Raw genomic sequence first — 20,549 nt, 5'->3', positions numbered from 1 at the left:
TATATTTGACCTATTTTACATGCTCCCATTTTGATTTGTAATATAAAATATATTTTTAGTATGTGTGTGGATTATGTGGGTTTTTTAAACTCCTTTATTTCTATTGTCCTAATTTCTACTTCCATTTCTTTTTTTTACTTTAAAAAATTAATGGGAATTTATAGTTCTCTATTTTTCTTCTCCTTCATTAATTTTCCTAGATGTCTCTTCATTCCTTTAAACTAAATCTGTTTCTTTATAGGCATGGCATGTAATTATACTTTCTGAAACAGGCCCACACTCTAACCTGGGTTATTTTCAGACCATTTTAGTTTTCTCTTGCGCTAAGCTCTGAATACAAACATTATTATCTGGGTAAGCTCTGTCTTGTCTTTACTATCTTCCCTACCTCTGAGTCTGCTCTTCTGGCACTTACACTTAACTGTATGTTCCTGAGTCTAAGAAGTCCATATTTTCTATTGTCAGTTTTATTTGGTCTTTGAGGTTGGTTTGGCTCTACATGTCCTCGTTGGTGCCTTCTTGTTCTTGGACAATTGGCATGGATGTGTATTGGCTTGTCCTTCCACTGTTGACAGAATGACATCATACTGTCAGGTTTTTTTGTTTGTTTTTTTTAACACATTCTAACTATACACGACATTCTGTAGCGTGCTTAAATCACATTTGGGCAAGTTTTCAGCTGTCTAATCAGTTAAAGCTTTTCTCTATCTCTAAATCAAACTATTTGGCAGGTACTTTGCTCTATTGTCTTATTTCCATAGTTCTCTTTTTTTCCCTGAAATCCATACAAATCTGACCCTTTTCCTAAGGCTGTTTCTATTTAAAAATGTTTCTATTTAACCATGTCACTGTGTCCCCTGCCTTCGCTGCTTGTTTTAGATTTTATTCAGAAAACATCTTAGCTCAATGAACTTATCAAAAATATTCTGAGCAGCTCTACTTTATTCTTTTCATTCTATTTGACACACTTTCAAACGTAAATCCAAATGCTCTGATAACGTGGAACTGTTAGCAAAATTTCTTGCTCCTGGAAATTTAAAGTAGGTGACATACAATATATTCCTGAGTTCATGTATTAGATCTCCACCACATTATTTTTCTCTGTAGATGTTATAATCTCTTGTATATAGAATCCTCATCATATTTTTTCATAACCACACTAATATTTTCCTCTTTTAAAAAGCTTAATTTATTTATTTCTCTCATACTTTCATTTATTTCCTTTTGCATAGGTCAGCGGTGATTTCCTAATAACCCAGTACAATGAATGATAGTCCCTATCTTATTTAACTCTTGACTGCTCTTTGAGATAATTGCTACCCTTTCATTTCTATACTTCTCACTTCTCTGATTATTATTTCTTACTCTCTTTTGTTAGATTACTTATCTTAATGGGTGACTTAAATGCTAATATTGATTATGATTTACTATTTATTTATTTTTTCTCATTTTATAATCCTTGGACTATCTTGCCCCAATCAATGGTTTTAACTATCACCTATAGATTGACACTCTCAAAATCTTGATCTCAACCTGCTCCAGACACAGCCATGCATGTCTGTCCTATGTTTGTATATGTATATTTTTCAAGTTCATCAATACATGTGAAACCACTAATATCTCTCTTAATTTTTTCCCCTCTCTGTACCTTATCTCAGTGAATACTAATTTATCAGCCCATTTATTCCAGGTAGATATGTTTTGCTTTTCTTCTACATTTATTTTTCATTGTGATATTTATAAGTTTCTTATATTCTACAGCATAACTATGTCTTTAAAAGTGTTTCTTGCTCTTCAGCTTCATGGTTAATTAGTTCAGACTTTTGTGAGCTCTCTTATGAACTATTGAGATATTCGGTTTACTGATTTTACAGTTACCTGTTATAACCTTCTAATCTATTATTCTCTTCACTTCCTACGATACTTCTCTAGCTTCTCGTTGCTAGTTTATGGGTTTCCTAGGCACTTCTTACATGGACAATTGTAGACAGCTGTAGCAAAGTCTACTTAGACATGTATTTGAAACCTACTGTATCAACTTGCTGCTCAAAATGAGTTCTCATTCCAACAGTATTGATGACATCTGGGAACTTGTTAAAAACACAGAATCTCATGCTTTGCTCCATCCAGACTTCCTAAATAATGCTCTGCATTTTAATAAGATGCTAAACTGATGCACGGACACATTAAAGTCTGTGAAACACTGGGTGGTAGCTCTGTTCCAAATTGTATCAATCTGGTGTGTTGTGAGTAAAGGAAGTACCTGAGTATTATTACCTGTTTTGGAGAATCCAGGGAAAACTTAGTTCAGTTTATTCCATAATTCCCTTCCTTACTTGCATTGCAAATTCTTCCTATGGTTCCTGGAGATTGTTTTTTCCAAACAAACTGTTGATCTGAAACAGATTCTTCTCTTTTTAAAAACTAGAAAATAATGCTTGCAGCTTTTAAATTATATTTGATTTTCACATTCTTAAATTTCAAAATGTTTTAGTTTGAGCTGGAGCATAAGCACAAAATACAATACATTTTACTAATATTTACATATAGAAAATTCTCATAGGTCTTATAATAATAATTTTCCTTTAAGTGCCAATCTTGGGTCAAATTTATTTTTAAGTTTTTTTTTGTTTTTGTTTTTTGCATTTTTCTGAAGCTGGAAACGGGGAGAGACAGTCAGACAGACTCCCGCATGCGCCCGACCGGGATCCACCCGGCACACCCACCAGGGGCAATGCTCTGCCCACCAGGGGGCGATGCTCTGCCCCTCCGGGGCGTCGCTCTGTCGCGACCAGAGCCACTCCAGCGCCCAAGGCAGAGGCCAAGGAGCCATCCCCAGCGCCCGGGCCATCCTCGCTCCAATGGAGCCCTGGCTGCGGGAGGGGAAGGGGGGGGTGGAGAAGCAAATGGGCGCCTCTCCTATGTGCCCCGGCCAGGAATCGAACCCGGGTCCCCTGCATGCCAGGCTGATGCTCCACCGCCGAGCCAACCGGCCAGGGCCTATTTTTAAGTTTTTAACTATCACTTAGCTTGACACTTTTGTGCATATGTCACCATGATGGTCGCTGGATTTGATTCTTTTGATGCCGAATGTAATTCCTAATTCCGTAAGAGGACTTTGATGATTAGTAAACACTAAAGCAGTGTGGCTCCAGGACTAACAGCAGTGGAATCACCTGTGGACTTATGAAAATGTAAATTATCTCACCCACCCAAGACATACTGATGGGAAATGTTTCTGCTGGGAACTCATGATCTGTGTTTTCACACTCCTTCAAGGTGATTCTGCTGCATAGTAAAGTTTGGGAGTAACCAGTTTGTCTAAAACAATTACTTTGGTTCTATTGCTCTTGCTAGTGATTGATTTAGACGGAAATGTAATATACAGTACAAATCAATAAGGTGTGAGAGGAATATCCTAGGGAGGCTTCTGGAAAACATATTCTTGCTCTTATAAAATAGTAAGCCAAAAAGGAGTAAACCCTATTTATGGCTGGCTATCAACACGTTGCAAATGATTTCAGGTCTATCTATCGATCTACACATATCTATCTGGCCATCATCAGTCAGAATAGCACTTATTTTGAGGTTTGTTGAGCTGAAAAATATATAACTAGATAGCTTCTTGATGATGTAATTAAACCAGTGAATAAACCAGCCCTGGAATACTGTGTGCTTTGCATTTCTTGTTATAGGAAATAATAAATGCTCTTATATATGCCAGTTTAAGATGGCTTTTCTGTTATGTATAGTTGAAAATATCTAAATTTATACAATTTTTTATATTGAACAATAAAACAGTAGATGCTATTTTGGAATCACTGATGCATAAAAATACTTTTATGGAGTTTTGTATCTATCTTGTCCACATAGATAATATTTGCAGTCAGCCAAGGCACAGCAGTCTACGTTTTAATAAAATAAACACCTTACAATTTAAACAATATATCAGAAGCTAAAAATAAAACTACTTACCATAAAGTTAATGAGATTAGCCACCTATGAATAGTTTCTGAACCATACAAAGGCCATAAAGTAATTCATATTTGTGATTGCATCTGACTAGTGTCCCTTCTTTAATCTCAGGAGGGACTTAAAGTATGAATGTGAAAAAAAGCAATAATTGAAGAGTAATTAATAAAAATATAATCTATAATGAAACATCTATTATATGGGAATGTTTTAATGATAGAAGATTTTGTTAAGTAATAAGCAATGTTAGAAATGGATGGTAAGTCTTTTGCAGAATTTAATCAGTGGCTATATCAGATCAACTATACCATTAAAACTTTTTCAGGTTTTATCACAGATGCGCTCAAACAGCTGACAAACTGTTCGACTAACTTATGCTGACTTCACACATACATAACCACTTTATTATTCCAAGGTTGTTTTTTCAAATATTTTTTTTTTCTAACTGAATTTGTTGGGGTGACATTGGTTAATAAAATAATATAGTTTCCAGGTGTACAATTCTATAATACATCGTTTGTACCTTGCTCTGTATGTTCACCACCATTACCTCACCTTTACCCTTTTCTACCTCTCCTCTTCTCCCTTTGCCTCAACCCTTTTTCCCTCTTGTAATTATCATACTGTTGTCCATGTCTATGAGAATTTTTTTCTTTGCTGAAGATGATAGTGTTGTAGAAAACAAATTGGTGCATTTTGGTAATTAGGCATATATATCCCACATCCTAAACTTAAAAAGCAAAGTATTAAAGTGTATGAATCAATGTTTTGGATTTTAGTTAATCTGATTCATTTATCTGCATTCAAAATCACCACATGGTGATAAAACTTAGTTTTTGTGAAGCAAAACTGAGAACCCACTTCAATTGTGTAGTGTTCTGACTGCCACAAAAACTTTCTGAAGCATTTCTTCTTTCTACCTTGCTAATTATTTTAACTGTCTGAGTGTCATAACTAATATGTAATTTCATTTCTAGTGGATTTTTTGAATACTGTATAAGAGCAGTTCACAGTTTTTTTTTTTTTTTTTCATTTTTTCATTTTTCTGAAGCTGGAAACGGGGAGAGACAGTCAGATAGACTCCCGCATGTGCCGGACCGGGATCCACCCGGCACGCCCACCAGGGGCGACGCTCTGCCCACCAGGGGGCGATGCTCTGCCCATCCTGGGCGTCGCCATATTGCGACCAGAGCCACTCTAGCGCCTGAGGCAGAGGCCACAGAGCCATCCCCAGCGCCCGGGCCATCTCTGCTCCAATGGAGCCTTGGCTGCGGGAGGGGAAGAGAGAGACAGAGAGGAAAGCGCGGCGGAGGGGTGGAGAAGCAAATGGGCGCTTCTCCTGTGTGCCCTGGCCGGGAATCGAACCCGGGTCCTCCGCACGCTAGGCCGACGCTCTACCGCTGAGCCAACCGGCCAGGGCAGTTCACAGTTTTTAAAGATAGCAACAGGAAATAATTTTCTTTAGTAAGTAGGGACATAATACTTCTGGACTGCTTCTATGAATTTTTAGAAGACTTACTGAAAACTTCACACCTTTCTTCTCTTGCTACTTCAGACATCAAGGGATCAATTATACAACCAAAATTTTTCATAGATTTAGTAGACCCTGATTGGTGGTAATAAACTCTTAAAAGCAGTATGATGAAAAACAATCTCATGTTTTTTATTTTTATTTTTTACTTTTTAGATTTTATTTATTCATTTTTATTGGAGAAAGAGAGAGAGAGAGAAGAGGGGAGGAGCAGGAAGCATCAACTCCCATATGTGCCTTGACCAGGCAAGCCCAGGGTTTTGAACTGGCGACCTCAGCGTTCCAGGTCGACAATTTATCCACTGCTCCACCACAGGTCAGGCTCTCATGCTTTTTAAATACCATGAATAGTAATATAGCTTATAAACAATCTAGCTCTTCATTCCCCCCAAAGTATTTATATGTATGATACTGTTGTGAATTTGGGAGATATTTATTGTAGAGGTTGCTCATCTGAAAAATATAATTTCAGTACACATACATCAAAAGTTTCAGTGACACTGAATGAAGTCTCACTTTCCCATTTTCACATTGTCATGAACAGCTTTGAGAATTGTATGAAAAGTTTCAGTTGCCTTTTCAGTGGTTTTCTTGACCCAAAATGGAAAGATAGTATATATTGTTTATTATAGTTTCTTCTATAAGAAATGAAAAAATCTGTTCTTTATGTGCAGAGAATACAATTTATTATTTTTTTGTTTACAAAATTAATTACAGTATATACTTTTTAGATTTTATTTATTGATTTTTAGAGGGAGGAGGGAAGGACAAAAGAAACATGAAGTATCAATTTATAGTAGTTGCTTCCTATATTTTCCTTGACCAAACAAGCCCAGGGTTTCAAACTGGTGACCTTAGGGTTCCAGGCCAACCCTTTATCCACTGTGTCACCATAGTTCAGGCTAATTACAGTATTCTTTTATTATTTTTTTAAACCACAAAATTGTACACTTATTCATTGACTGGTTTTAGAAAGAGAGGAAAGGAGAGAGAGACAGAAATATCGATCTGTTTCTGTGTGTGCCATGGCCAAGGATCGAACCAACAACCTTTGCTTATTGGTTGATGCTCTACCCAACCAAACTATCTGGTCAGGGCTATGATATAGTTAAGAAAAAAAAAACACCTTAAAATTTCAATGCTCATTATGACACTTTTTAATAGTCTTTCATTATACTGTGGGGAAGGAGATATATTTTTCTCTTTCAACTTTATTTTTTCTTGAAGTGATTTGATTAAGTAGAAAAAAGAATGAGGGAGTTTTGATACCTCATCCTCTATTCTATTAACCAAACTACATACTCCTCTCCTTTGCTCAGTTTGATTTTTCTTTATTGAATTTTGCTTTCTGTGATGTTCTCATTTCCCTTATTAGATTAAATCAGATTGTTCTTACCCATCTAACATTATCCCTTTGGGAGTACATCATTCTGTCTCCTGAGAGAAAAATATAAAGAAAATCTACTTAGAGAAGATTACTCAGCTACTGTTATTATCCATTTCCAATTTCCTTTTTACTTTGCAGAGTAAGTTTGAATCATTCCCTGATGGCAAACTTTCCTGCGTTCTACTGTGTAACAAGGATGAGGACAGGTCATCTATAATAGACGACTCCTAATGTAAAGTGCAGAACCTCAGGACTGATATGACCTGTTATAGATGATAGGTCGGAGAAACTCTTGATTATTGCTTGTGCTTACAGCTACTGTCTCTTGAAACCACAAAACTGTCCCACTGAACCAAGAATTATATAGAGAATTCTATTAGATCATTTAACTGACACCCAGTTGATACTTTCAGTGATTATGATGGAACTGTTGAAGACCTGTCACCACAAGGGTGTGAGAACAAAACAACTGTATCTGTACTGCTTTGCATTCTATTTCACTTCTGCATAAACCGAGAAAGCCTAAAATACACAAACTGTGTGGAAATGAGACTTCTGTTCTTTATAAACTGCTGCTTAAACCTCAACATAGACACTTCCATGGAATTTTTTTTTTATGTTTTCAAAATTGCTCAGAGGTAGTTTACATTTTTATTCTAGTACCAAAAAAAAATTTTTTTTAATGTGTACTCTGGACCAAAGTACAGTAAGTACATGGAGAACCTAATAAATCGTGGATCGAAAGTGTGTGTGTGCATGCGTGCATGTGTGTGTGTGTGTGTGTGTGTGTGTGTGTGTTTTCCAACCCAGCATCTTAAATTCTCTTGAGGTCACCCTGTCAGCATCAGTTCTGTGGCCTGGATTTAGTTGAATCAATCCTAATTGCAATTCTGTGCAGGTCTGGTCCTCTGTGGAGACTGCAGATGAATGACAGTGCAGTGGCAGGAAAGATAAACATGCTGGCGAATAAGATCCCAGCTCTCCACGGAGGATGGAATAAATTACTTTACCAATAGAGTGGAGGTAATATGTTGGAGAGAGAAAGTGAAATCGAAGCCAGTTTAATACTAGGTTCACTAAAGTTTAAAATAAAGCATTTAAGCTTATGTAAAATACTGATGGTGATTCATTTCTGTTTAGAACACATTCCATTGCTCTCTATCATAAAAAATAATGGCATCCACTCATTTTGTTTATGCAGATGACATCCTGGACAATTTTAATTCATGTAGCATTCTCTGGTAGTTGAAGCCTGGTGGTAACTGTGGTGTAGCATATTGATTAGCAATTTGATAAATACACAAAATGGCACGTTGAGCTTTAGGTTCTTCATGCAAAATGTATTTAAATGACCTTGACTAATTAGAGTGCATAGCTTCAAGGCAGTACTGTATGAACAAGAGCCAGTTTGTTGGTTTAGAGAGATTTATGGCAGCTTTATGACAGAGAATAGGAAGAGACTTGCACACAAATACTAAGAATTCTATCAAAGGAAGTAGATGAAGAATACATCATCAGTAGACAAATTATTTTTCATAGTAGTAATGGCCACTCTTATCTTATAAAACTAATTCAATAATTTTATATCTAAAATATAGTTCACCAGTTTTAACTGGATCCTGTATAATATATAAACATATAGTTTGCTAGAATTAAATCATCAGACAGGATTTTTAAGCAATTTTATGATTATTTTATATTATACTTAAAGATAAATATAAATCTTTTATATCAATTATTTATCTCTTTATATTTTATTGCTTCATAAAGTGTGAAGTTCCAAAATAATATGATATTCTTTAGACTATATTTCTATAGTTTACCATAATTTTATTTAGTTAGATATTAAGTAATTATATCTTGAATTAAACTAATTAGATTTTATGGATAATTTTAAGCTTCCACTGTAGTCTTATAGAGATGTTATTTGGTAAATAAAAGTAAAGTGCTCTAAGCATCTATAGGTATAACTTAAAATTGTCTTAAAAAAAATCTCCCTGCCTTACTTGACTATACATTTTATGACAACACCATATAATAAATTAAATAACATATCATATACAGGTGGCTCCATTTTTATCCCCTGACATATGTCTATGCATTTCTTTGAAGCATACTGCTTTTTCAAACATCAGTATAAGCTTCTAGAAGCAAAGTAAGCAGGAATTGAGGGTTGAGAGTTTTGTATAGATATTTAAAATCTCTGAATTAAGTTCAGATCCAACTGAAAGGGTTTCTTCAAGATGCATTTCAATTGCTCAAAAAAAAAAAACTCAAGCACATCTGATCAGTTGTCTTTCATTTTGTGCTCTATTCATGTATATTAAAATTTTGTAGGCACAATTCAGTCTGGGGTGAAATATACATATCACAAAGAAAAGGTATGAATTAAATCCTTTAGCAACCTAGCTCAAGCTCAATATCTTTTTCTCCCAGATATTAAATGTCAGTTAAATTTGACTATCTACTTACTCACTGTATCTCTAAATGAATTTAGGTTATGTCAAATACAAGTTTCTCCAATCTTCCAAAATCACACTTCCCCTCACGTAGTTGCTTAACAACTTCAAAGAGCTGCCAGAGACTATTTCAATTTGGTTTTCATTGTGAGTAGTGTGATTTTGAAAGAATAGGTTTCTAAAAAGAATTTTCAAAAGCTTTAAGAAAAAGTCTTGTAGAAGACTAATATTTTCTTTATTTCAACCTATTAACTGTAATAATCATTGAATCTTTTAAAACTAGAGAAGGCTTAAAATTATAATACAGTTTAAATATCTGGTAATAATTGATAGGTTTATGAATATTGACTGTAAAATATTGCTATTGCTTTAAATACTTTGCATATAAACACAAATCTAGCTGATATATATTACACTTATCAAAAAGTTTACAACTTGGTGTATTGTGATACTAGCTTTACTAAGGGGTCTGAAACAAAACCCACAAAATCTCTGAAGTATGCCAGAGATTATATATATATATTCTATATAGCAATTCAAAGACAGACTGCATGTATGATTGCAGTTCAATAAGATTATAATGGAGCTGAAATATTTCTATTGCTTAGTGACATCATAGTCATCATAACACGTAGTGAAATGCATTACTCACAAGTTTGTGATGATATTGATGTAAACAAACCTACTGCACTGCCAGTCATATACAATTATAACACATATAATTATATGCAGCACATAATACTTGATAATGAATATTGACTGGAAAATATTGCTTTAAATACTTTGCATATAAACACAAACCTAGCTTATATATACTATACTTGATAATGATAATAAATGACAGTTACTGGTTTATATATTTACTATACTATTCTGATTAACATTATTTTAGAATGTACTCTTTCTACTTAGAAAAATGTTTTTCGTAAAACATAATGTCATGTTAATTAGAGGCTGCCTCATATAACTCATGCCTACCTAGTCTCTTGATTGCATCATTTTCTCTTGTGCTTGATTTAACTCATGTAGTTTTTTTTTTTAATAAATTTTTATTAATGGTAATGGGATGACATTAATAAATCAGGGTACATATATTCAAAGAAACATGTCTAGGTTATTTTGTCATTAAATTATGTTGCATACCCCTCACCCAAAGTCAGATTGTCATCCGCCACCCTCTATCTAGTTCTCTGTGCCCCTCCCCCTCCCCCTAACTCTCTCCCTCCCTCCCTCCCATGTCCTCCCTCCCCCCACCCCTGGTAACCACCACACTCTTGTCCATGTCTCTTAGTCTCATTTTTATGTTCCACCAATGTATGGAATCATGTAGTTCTTGTTTTTTTCTGATTTACTTATTTCACTCCTTATAATGTTATCAAGATCCCACCATTTTGCTGTAAATGATCTGATGTCATCATTTCTTATGGCTGAATAGTATTCCATAGTGTATATGTGCCACATCTTCTTTATCCAGTCTTCTATTGAAGGGCTTTTTGGTTGTTTCCATGTCTTGGCCACTGTGAACAGTGCTGCAATGAACATGGGGCTACATGTGTCTTCACGTATCAATGTTTCTGAGGTTTTGGGGTATATACCCAGTAGAGGGATTGCTGGGTCATAAGGTAGTTCTATTTGCAGTTTTTTGAGGAACCACCATACTTTCCTCCATAATGGTTGTACTACTTTACAGTCCCACCAACAGTGAATGAGGGTTCCTTTTTCTCCACAGCCTCTCCAACATTTGCTATTACCCGTCTTGTTGATAATAGCTAATCTAACAGGAGTGAGGTGGTATCTCATTGTAGTTTTGATTTGCATTTCTCTAATAACTAATGAAGCTGAGCATCTTTTCATATATCTGTTGGCCATTTGTATCTCTTCCTGGGAGAAGTGTCTGTTCATGTCTTCTTCCCATTTTTTTATTGGATTGTTTGTTTGTTTGTTGTTCAGTTTTATGAGTTCTTTGTATATTTTGGATATTAGGCCCTTATCTGAGCTGTTGTTTGAAAATATCATTTCCCATTTAGTTGGCTGTCTGTTTATTTTTATATCAGTTTCTCTTGCTGAGCAAAAACTTTTTATTCTGATGTAGTCCCATTCATTTATCTTTGCCTTCACTTCTCTTGCCATTGGAGTCAAGTTCATAAAATGTTCTTTAAAACCCAGGTCCATGATTTTAGTACCTATGTCTTCTTCTATGTACTTTATTGTTTCAGGTCTTATATTTAGGTCTTTGATCCATTTTGAATTAATTTTAGTACATGGGGACAGGCTGTAGTCGAGTTTCATTCTTTTGCATGTGGCTTGCCAGTTTTCCCAACACCATTTGTTGAAGAGGCTTTCTTTTCTCCATTGTGTGTTGTTGGCCCCTTTATCAAAGATTATTTGACCATATATATGTGGTTTTATTTCTGGGCTTTCTATGCTGTTCCATTGGTCTGAGTGTCTATTTTTCTGCCAATACCATGCTGTTTTGATTATCGTGGCCCTATAATATAGTTTAAAGTCAGGTATTGTAATGCCCCCAGCTTCATTCTTTTTCCTTAGGATTGTTTTGGCTATTCGGGGTTTTTTATAGTTCCATATAAATCTGATGATTTTTTGTTCCATTTCTTTAAAAAATCTCATAGGGATTTTGATGGGAATTGCATTAAATTTGTATATTGCTTGGGGTAATATGGCCATTTTGATTATATTTATTCTTCCTATCCAAGAACAAGGAATATTTTTCCATCTCATTGTATCTTTTTCGATTTCCCTTAACAATGCTTTGTAATTTTCATTATATAGGTCCTTTACGTTCTTTGTTATGTTTATTCCTAGGTATTTTATTTTTTTTGTTGCAATCGTGAAGGGGATTATTTTTTTGAGTTCGTTTTCTAATATTTCATTGTTGGCATATAGAAAGGCTATGGACTTTTGTATGTTAATTTTGTATCCTGCGACCTTACTGTATTGGTTTATTGTTTCTAATAATCTTTTTGTGGAGTCCTTCGGGTTTTCGATGTATAGGATCATATCATCAGCAAAAAGTGATACCTTTACTTCTGTTTTTCCGAAATGGATGCCTTTTATTTCTTTGTCTTGTCTGATTGCTCTGGCCAGAACTTCTAGCACCACGTGAAATAAGAGTGGAGAGAGTGGACAACCCTGTCTTGTTCCTGATTTAAGGTAGAAAGTCCTCAGTTTTATGCCATTTAATAGGATGTTGGCTGATGGTTTATCATATATGGCCTTTATCATGTTGAGATATTTTCCTTCTATACCCATTTTGTTGAGAATCTTAAACATAAAATTGTGTTGTATTTTATCAAAAGCCTTTTCTGCATCTATTGATAAGATCATGTGGTTTTTGTTCTTTGTTTTGTTGATATGGTGTATTACGTTAACCGTTTTGCGTATGTTGAACCATCCTTGAGATTCTGGGATGAATCCCACTTGATCATGATGTATTATTTTTTTAATATGTTGTTGTATTCGGTTTGCCAGTATTTTGTTTAGTATTTTAGCATCTGTATTCATTAGAGATATTGGTCTGTAGTTTTCTTTCTTTGTGCCATCCTTGCCAGGTTTTGGTATGAGGGTTATGTTGGCCTCATAAAATGTGTTTGGAAGTATTGCTTCTTCTTCAATTTTTTGGAAGACTTTGAGTAGAATAGGAACCAAGTCTTTGAATGTTTGATAGAATTCACTAGTATAACCGTCTGGGCCTGGACTTTTATTTTTGGGGAGGTTTTTAATAGTTTTTTCTATTTCCTCCCTGCTGATTGGTCTGTTTAGGCTTTCTGCTTCTTCATGACTCAGTCTAGGAAGGTTGTATTGTTCTAGGAATTTATCCATTTCTTCTAGATTGTTGTATTTGGTGGCATATAATTTTTCATAGTATTCTACAATAATTCTTTGTATATCTATGATGTCTGTGGTGATCTCTCCTCTTTCATTTTGGATTTTATTTATTTGAGTCCTGTGTCTTTTTTCCTTGGTGAGTCTTGCCAAGGGTTTGTCAATTTTGTTGATCTTTTCATAGAACCAGCTCCTTGTTTTATTGATTTTTTCTATAGTTTTTCTGTTCTCTATTTCATTTATTTCTGCTCTGATTTTTATTATCTCCTTTCTTCGGCTGGTTTTGGGTTGTCTTTGTTCTTCTTTTTCTAGTTCCTTAAGGTGTGAAGTTAAGTGGTTTACTTCGGCTCTCTCTTGTTTGTTCATATAGGCCTGAAGTGATATGAACTTTCCTCTTATTACTGCTTTTGCTGCATCCCAGAGATTCTGATATGTCGTATTTTCATTTTCATTTGTCTGTATATGTCTTTTGATTTCTGCGCTTATTTCTTCTTTGACCCATTCGTTTTTTAGAAGTATGTTGTTTAGTTTCCACATTTTTGTGGGTTTTTCCCCCTCTTTTTTGCAGTTGAATTCTAGTTTCAAGGCTTTATGATCAGAAAATATGCTTGGTACAATTTCAATTTTTCTAAATTTGCTGATATTGTCTTTGTGGCCCAACATATGATCAATTCTTGAGAATGTTCCATGTACACTAGAGAAAAATGTATACTCTGTCGCTTTGGGATGAAGTGTCCTGTAGATGTCTCTCATATCCAGGTGTTCTAGTATTTCGTTTAAGGCCACTATATCTTTATTGATTCTCTGTTTGGATGACTGATCTAGAGCCGTCAGCGGTGTATTGAGGTCTCCAAGTATGATTGTATTTTTGTTAGTTTTTGTTTTAAGGTCAATAAGTAGCTGTCTTATATATTTTGGTGCTCCTTGGTTTGGTGCATATATATTAAGGATTGTTATGTCTTCTTGATTCAACTTCCCCTTAATCATTATGAAATGACCATTTTTGTCTCTGAGTACTTTTTCTGTCTTGTAGTCAGCATTATTAGATATGAGTATTGCTACATCTGCTTTTTTTTGGGTGTTGTTTGCTTGGAGTATTGTTTTCCAGCCTTTCACTTTGAATTTGTTCTTATCCTTGTTGCTTAGATGTGTTTCTTTTAGGCAGCATATAGTTGGATTTTCTTTTTTAATCCATTCTGCTACTCTGTGTCTTTTTATTGGTAAGTTTAATCCATTTACATTTAGTGTAATTATTGACACTTGTGGGTTCCCTACTGCCATTTTATAAATTGCTTTCTGTTAGTTTTGTATCTTGTTTGATTCTTCTCTTTTGTTTTTCTATCATTTGTTTTTGTTTGTTTGTGTTCCATACTTCTTTCCTCTGTTGCTACCTTTTTTAAGTCAAGTGTTTTTGTGGTGGTTTTTTCAAGGGTGGTTACCATTAAGTAATGAAAAGGGTACCTACCATATTCATTGTAGTACCCTATCTTATAAGTATTTCTGCACTTCATCATCCTTTGCTACTGTTAATCTCCATCCTCTCCCCCCTTTTTTTCCTTTGTTGTCACAGTTTAAGTTTGGTTTTATTGTGTTCTTGGTGGAGCTGTTACTTGTGGTGTTGTTTTCTTTTGTTCTTTGAATCTGGTTGGAAAACCCCCTTTAGTATTTCCTGGAGTGGGGGCTTTCTGTTGATAAATTCTCTCATCTTTTCTGTATTTGTGAATGTTTTTATATCTCCTTCATACTTGAAGGAGAGCTTTGATGGGTATAGAATTCTTGGCTGAAAGTTCCTTTCTTTCAGGGCTTTAAATATTGGGGTCCACTCTCTTCTAGCTTGTAGAGTTTCTGCTGAGAAATCTGATGATAATCTAATAGGCCTTCCTTTATATGTTGTACTCTTCTTTTCCCTGGCTTCCTTGAGAATTTTTTCTTTGTCATTGGTTTGTGTCATCTTTATTATGATGTGCCTTGGAGTGGGTTTGTTGGGGTTAAGAAAACTCGGTGTTCTGTTTGCTTCTTGAATTTGAGGCTTTAGTTCCTTCCACAGGCTTGGGAAGTTCTCGTCTATTATTTGTTTGAGTATATTCTCCATTCCATTTTCTTTCTCTTCTCCCTCTGATATACCTATTATTCTTATGTTATTCTTTCTGATGGAGTCAGACAATTCCTGTAGGGCTTTCTTGTTTTTTATTATTTTTGAGTCTCTTTCTTCTTCTCTCTGTTGTGCCTCAAGTTGTTTGTCTTCTATTTCACTAATCCTATCTTCAATCTGGGCTGTTCTGTTAGCTAAGCTTGTTACCTCGTTTTTCAGCTCGTGAATTGAGTTTTTCATTTCTGTTTGATTTGTTTTTATAGTTTCAATTTCCTTGGTAATATATTCTTTGTGTTCATTGAGTTGTTTTCTGATCTCCCTATATTGCCTTTCTGTGTTTTCTTGTATATCTCTGAGTATTTTTAAGATTTCTATTTTAAATTCTCTGTCATTTAGCTCCAAGGCTTCCAATATGTTAAGTCTTTTCTCCATAGATTTTTCCACATCTATTTGTGTTACCTCTCTTTCTTTTGTATCCATAATATTCGATTTCCTCTTTCTTATCGGCATCTGAGGGTGGTCTTGTTGATAGCACTAATTAGAATTAATAAAGAGTAAAAAGAAAAAAAAAGGTAAAACACCCCACAAAAAAAACAGTAATAATTTATTATTTCCCCCTTTTTTCTTTCTTCTCTTTCCCTCCTCTCCCCTCCTCAGGGAAATATCGTGCCTATAATGGAGGGCCTGATTTGGGGTGAAGAGTTCAAGGGGCAAAAAAAGGGAGTAGGGACCTATTAAATGCAAAAAAAAAATGGAAGAAAATCTTAGACAAGCATAAGATGATTTGCTTGTAAGTGATGGTCAACTAAGAGATATAATGAGAGGGATAAGAGGGAACCAGAAAAAAGGACCAAAAAAGAATAATAAAGAAGAAAAAAAATAAAAATAATAAGTGAAAATCTGTTGTATTAAGTGGAGCGAAGACTAAATACAATGGAGACCTTGGGGTGGGAGGACCCAAAATGCCACAAAAATAAAAAAACAAGAAAAAAATAAAAACAAAAGCAAAAAAGAAAAATAAAGCCAAAAAAAGCCTTGAGTCCCAAATTAACTAATTTGTTCGTGATTGCGGATTAAATGGGAGGAAAGTAAAATGAGAGAAGAAAAAACAAATAGAAAGGAAAAAATAAGAAAAAGAGAAAAACGAAGGAAGAAATAAAAAAGGAAAAGAAAAAAAACAAAATAAAGCAAAACAAACAAACAAACAAAAAAACAAAAGTGGAGAGAGTGAGAGTTAAGTGTTTTGGAGTATAACCTTAAAGGATGGTGAGGATGAAGAAGAGAAATAAAATGTAACACTTATGGGTAGTGTAGTTCAAGAAAAGGGAAGCATAAGATGGGCAGAGAATAGAAGGACCGAGGTGGAGGAAATAAAGGCAATAAGATAGAAGAAACAAACAAGAACAACAAAAAATTAGTGGAACAAGTTGTAAAGTCTGTGGATTTTTCTTGATTTTGAGAGGTTAACTTCTTCCTTTTTCTTTTCTCTCCCTCTTCCTGGTCGGTGACTCTGTACCCCAGGCTCTGCCCCTGTGTCACAGTTAGGTAGGGATTTGCAGTTGATGGGATTCTATGGCAATGTCATATAATTGGCTTTAGTCTTGCTGGTAGTCAAGGCTTGTTGGTGTTTGCAGGGTCCAACGATGAGAGAGTTTGCTTTCCTGGATTCTCTCTCCTAGTCCCCCCTTTCTGAATTAGCAGCCTGGTGATCCAGCTATAAGGCTGCAACTGCTTCTGCCTGGGGAGTAAGAGGCTCAAAGAGCTGGGAAATCCCCACTCTATCCCCACTCAGTGCAAGGCTTTGGGGAAGGCTCTGGCAGTCAGGGCCTCCAGTGTAATCAGGCGGGGGTGGGAGTCAATTGTTGTCAAGGTGACTGTTCAGCGCCTATCATTTAGTTGGACCTCTCAACCCAGGCTTTCCACACTTTGTAGCCTGTTTTGGCTGGGAAGAAGAGGCACTAGTCTCTGCTTGCGACTAGTGTAGTATAGATCTTATTATCTGCCAAGTCCTTCTTGTTAGCGTTTATCCCTGAATATGGAGGCTCTATCAATCAGAAGTTGCCCCCGCCCCTTTAGCGAGAGGCACTAAAAAATATCACGCCTCTTGTCTTGGGTTGCTGAACTGAGAGAGATCTTATCAATTAGAACCAAGGGTGCGCAGATTTCATGGGTTAAGCTAATTTCAGTGATTGGGTCGCAGCTGTGCTCCCGAAGGTATTTTAGGCTGCCTGCGTGCGTCCCTCCCCCAACGCTTGATTGTTAGCTTGAATGGCTGGGTGAGGTGCCCCGCCCACGGAGAGAATCTCCCAAGTAGGTAAGACCACCCTGGTGCCTCTCCTGCTCGCCCTGCCACTGGCGGCTGGATCGCACCAGGCACAGGATAATGGGGCACCCTGGGTGTGCGGGCCAGTAGGGCGCTCTGGGCGCGTGGAATGCCCAGGGCACGCGCGCAAATGGGGTGCTCCGGGCACCGGTGGCTGGCGACTCTCACTCGCAGTGCGCGGGCCACTGGGAACGTTAGCGGTGCTCACTCTGCAACCGGACCGGGCGCACCGGCGGCTGCTCACAGCTGCTCGCGGATCCCGACTGTGGGCTGACTCACCACAGGCGCACAACCTCGCGGCTTGAATGAATGTCCCTGCGGTAGCTTCCTCCACACCCTCGTCTCCCAGATTCAAGTGATAACAGTCCTTTCGCTATCAGTTTGTGTGGAACTCCGGAATGCTCCGAGGATAAATTTTTCTGTTTCTAGTTGATAAATTTGTTGTGATTTAGGGGAGAGCTGTCGGACGCGCTGCTCACGGCGCCATTTCCGTGATGTCACTAACTCATGTAGTTTTGTACAGTAATGTTCTGTACAGGCTTGTAGCCTAGGTATGGTAGGCTATACCATATAGTCTCAGTGTGTAATAGGCTCTACTATCTAGTTTTGTGTAAGTACACTCGATGATGTTTGACAAAGACAAAATCACCTAATGATTCATCTCTCAGAATGTATTCCTGTTGTTAAGTGGAACATGAAAAAAAATATATATCTTGATTTAAGAAAATATAGAGGGATTATTGATAATAATATTCATCTGGGGACTGATCATTAACCAGGTGTTCTACTATGTTTGTAATATTAACAAATAAGATCAGACAAATAATCACTTATTAAAAGCAATATTTTAGGGGTTAAAAATAATAGCATGACAATTCATGTAACCAATTGTGATAGTAATGAAAGTAGAAATTTGATAAAGCAAAAAAGGCCAAATAAACAAAAACAAAAACAAAACAAAATCCCTCATGAACATAGACGGCAGCGTGGAGATTGCCATAGTAGGGGAAGGTGGCAGAGGTGTGTGAGAGATAAATAGTGATAGATGCAGACCTGACTTGGGGCAGTGAATACACAATACAGTGTATAGAGGTGTTTTTAGACTTGGGCACCTGACACTTATATAATTATGTTAACTATTGTCACTTCAATAAAATTCAATTAACAATCTCAGTATTTCCTAAATAGTAGAGCCCACAGGTCAAAATAAGTTTTAACTAATATAATGCTATAAAGGTGTCTGAAACAACTATAAAACATAAATAAATTTTGGTTTGTGTAAAAGAAATAGCAATTTTTGAAAAATTTAATGAAATGTTAAAAAAAATAAACTGAGTTGTCTATGAAATTGAAGGTAATTTGCTAACTAACTTAAACAAAGAGCATACCAGGATGATGATGTCCACTTTCAGTCAATTTATAAAAAAAAGCTACTCAGCTAGAGGCCTTTTTTCTAGACTAAGTCTCTCCTGCCTTAACATCAGCAAAAAAATCTTTTCAGAATTGATGATTAAACAAAATCACCAATTTATGTCTTCTGGTCATGTCATTGTGTACTATGTTAGGCAATCTGTGAAGATGAAATAAATGGGCCTTTAATAGACTATGGCTCCCAAGATGTATCAGCATCAAGTGGGGTACAGGGGGACAGGCAGATTCCTGCCTGACACCAAGCTTCTGAGTCAGGATCTTTAGGGAAGAGCTCCAGAATCTCTGTTTTTAAGGAGCACCATGGGTAAGTTTGATATACTTTAAAATTTGAGAATCACACAATAGATACTTATTATCTGAAAGATTTCAGTTTAGAAGATAACATAAAGAACAGATTATCTCTATTGATTCTTTCCAGCACCATCGTTTTTGTGAGATCAAGACACAGTATTATGGAAAACTGAAGACCTAAAAGCAACATTTTTTTCCAAAGCAGTTAAAGAAGTTAAGCTGATAAAAAATTATAACATTTACTCCACTGAAAAATATATTTTTAAATTCCTTCTGACAGTCAGTAGCTCATAAAGACCCACTTCCTTTTATTTTATGAAAAATAATATTAGTTCATATTGAATTTTGTACACCAATTTAGTTCCCCTTTTGCAAGTTGCTATCATAGAGATGTGGGCTTTAAAATAAATAAAAAGCACAAAAATTGCCACTTCGGTAACTTCTAGGTCTCATAACTATGATAATTCCATCAATACAAAATTAAACTTAATTTTCTCCTATGAAATAAAAATGTGGTGTGCTGAATATAAACACCTTAATTTCAAAAAATTCTAAAACACAACTTGCCCTTATTGAAATTACCAGGGAAAAATTCATTTACATTTCACATCTTGTTTTATGCTTACTTACAAAGAACATGAATTTGGTGGAATTTGTAATTTAAGCAGAAATGAGAAACAAGAATGTAACAATGGCTAAAACATGCCAGATGTACTCCTTTGTTTGCTGTTAGATATTTATGACCACATAAAAAGGAACAGAAAGAGAAGAGGCAGAGTACTTTTAGAAATGTATTTCTTCCCTGATCCTTTCTCTATTCTCTTGTATTGGGACCTTATTTATTAGCATAGCTTCCACCATCACATCTATGCAGATAACTCTTCAATCTACATCTACAATCTCCTTCTCTCCTGAGTGATGGTACCATATCCCCAAAGAACACAAGGCATTTCCACTACTTATCTTTCGTTATTTCAATTCAATATGTCTAAAACAAGACTCATGACCTTTTCTCCCAAACTGACACCCATTCTTGGCTTGCCCATTTCTTTTAATGATAGCACTATTTTTCAAAACATATAGCCTCTTAATCTTGGACTAAGCTTTGTTTTCTTTTCGATCTGTCCAACCCCCACCAAACCCCAATGTAATCAATCACTACTTCCTGATGATTTTTTCTTACTTCTTCTAACATTTGTATTTCCTCTCAATTCCTCCTT

Source organism: Saccopteryx bilineata, chromosome 4, assembly GCF_036850765.1.
Source record: "Saccopteryx bilineata isolate mSacBil1 chromosome 4, mSacBil1_pri_phased_curated, whole genome shotgun sequence".
Lineage (NCBI taxonomy): Eukaryota > Metazoa > Chordata > Mammalia > Chiroptera > Emballonuridae > Saccopteryx > Saccopteryx bilineata.
This window is presented reverse-complemented; position numbering follows the sequence as displayed.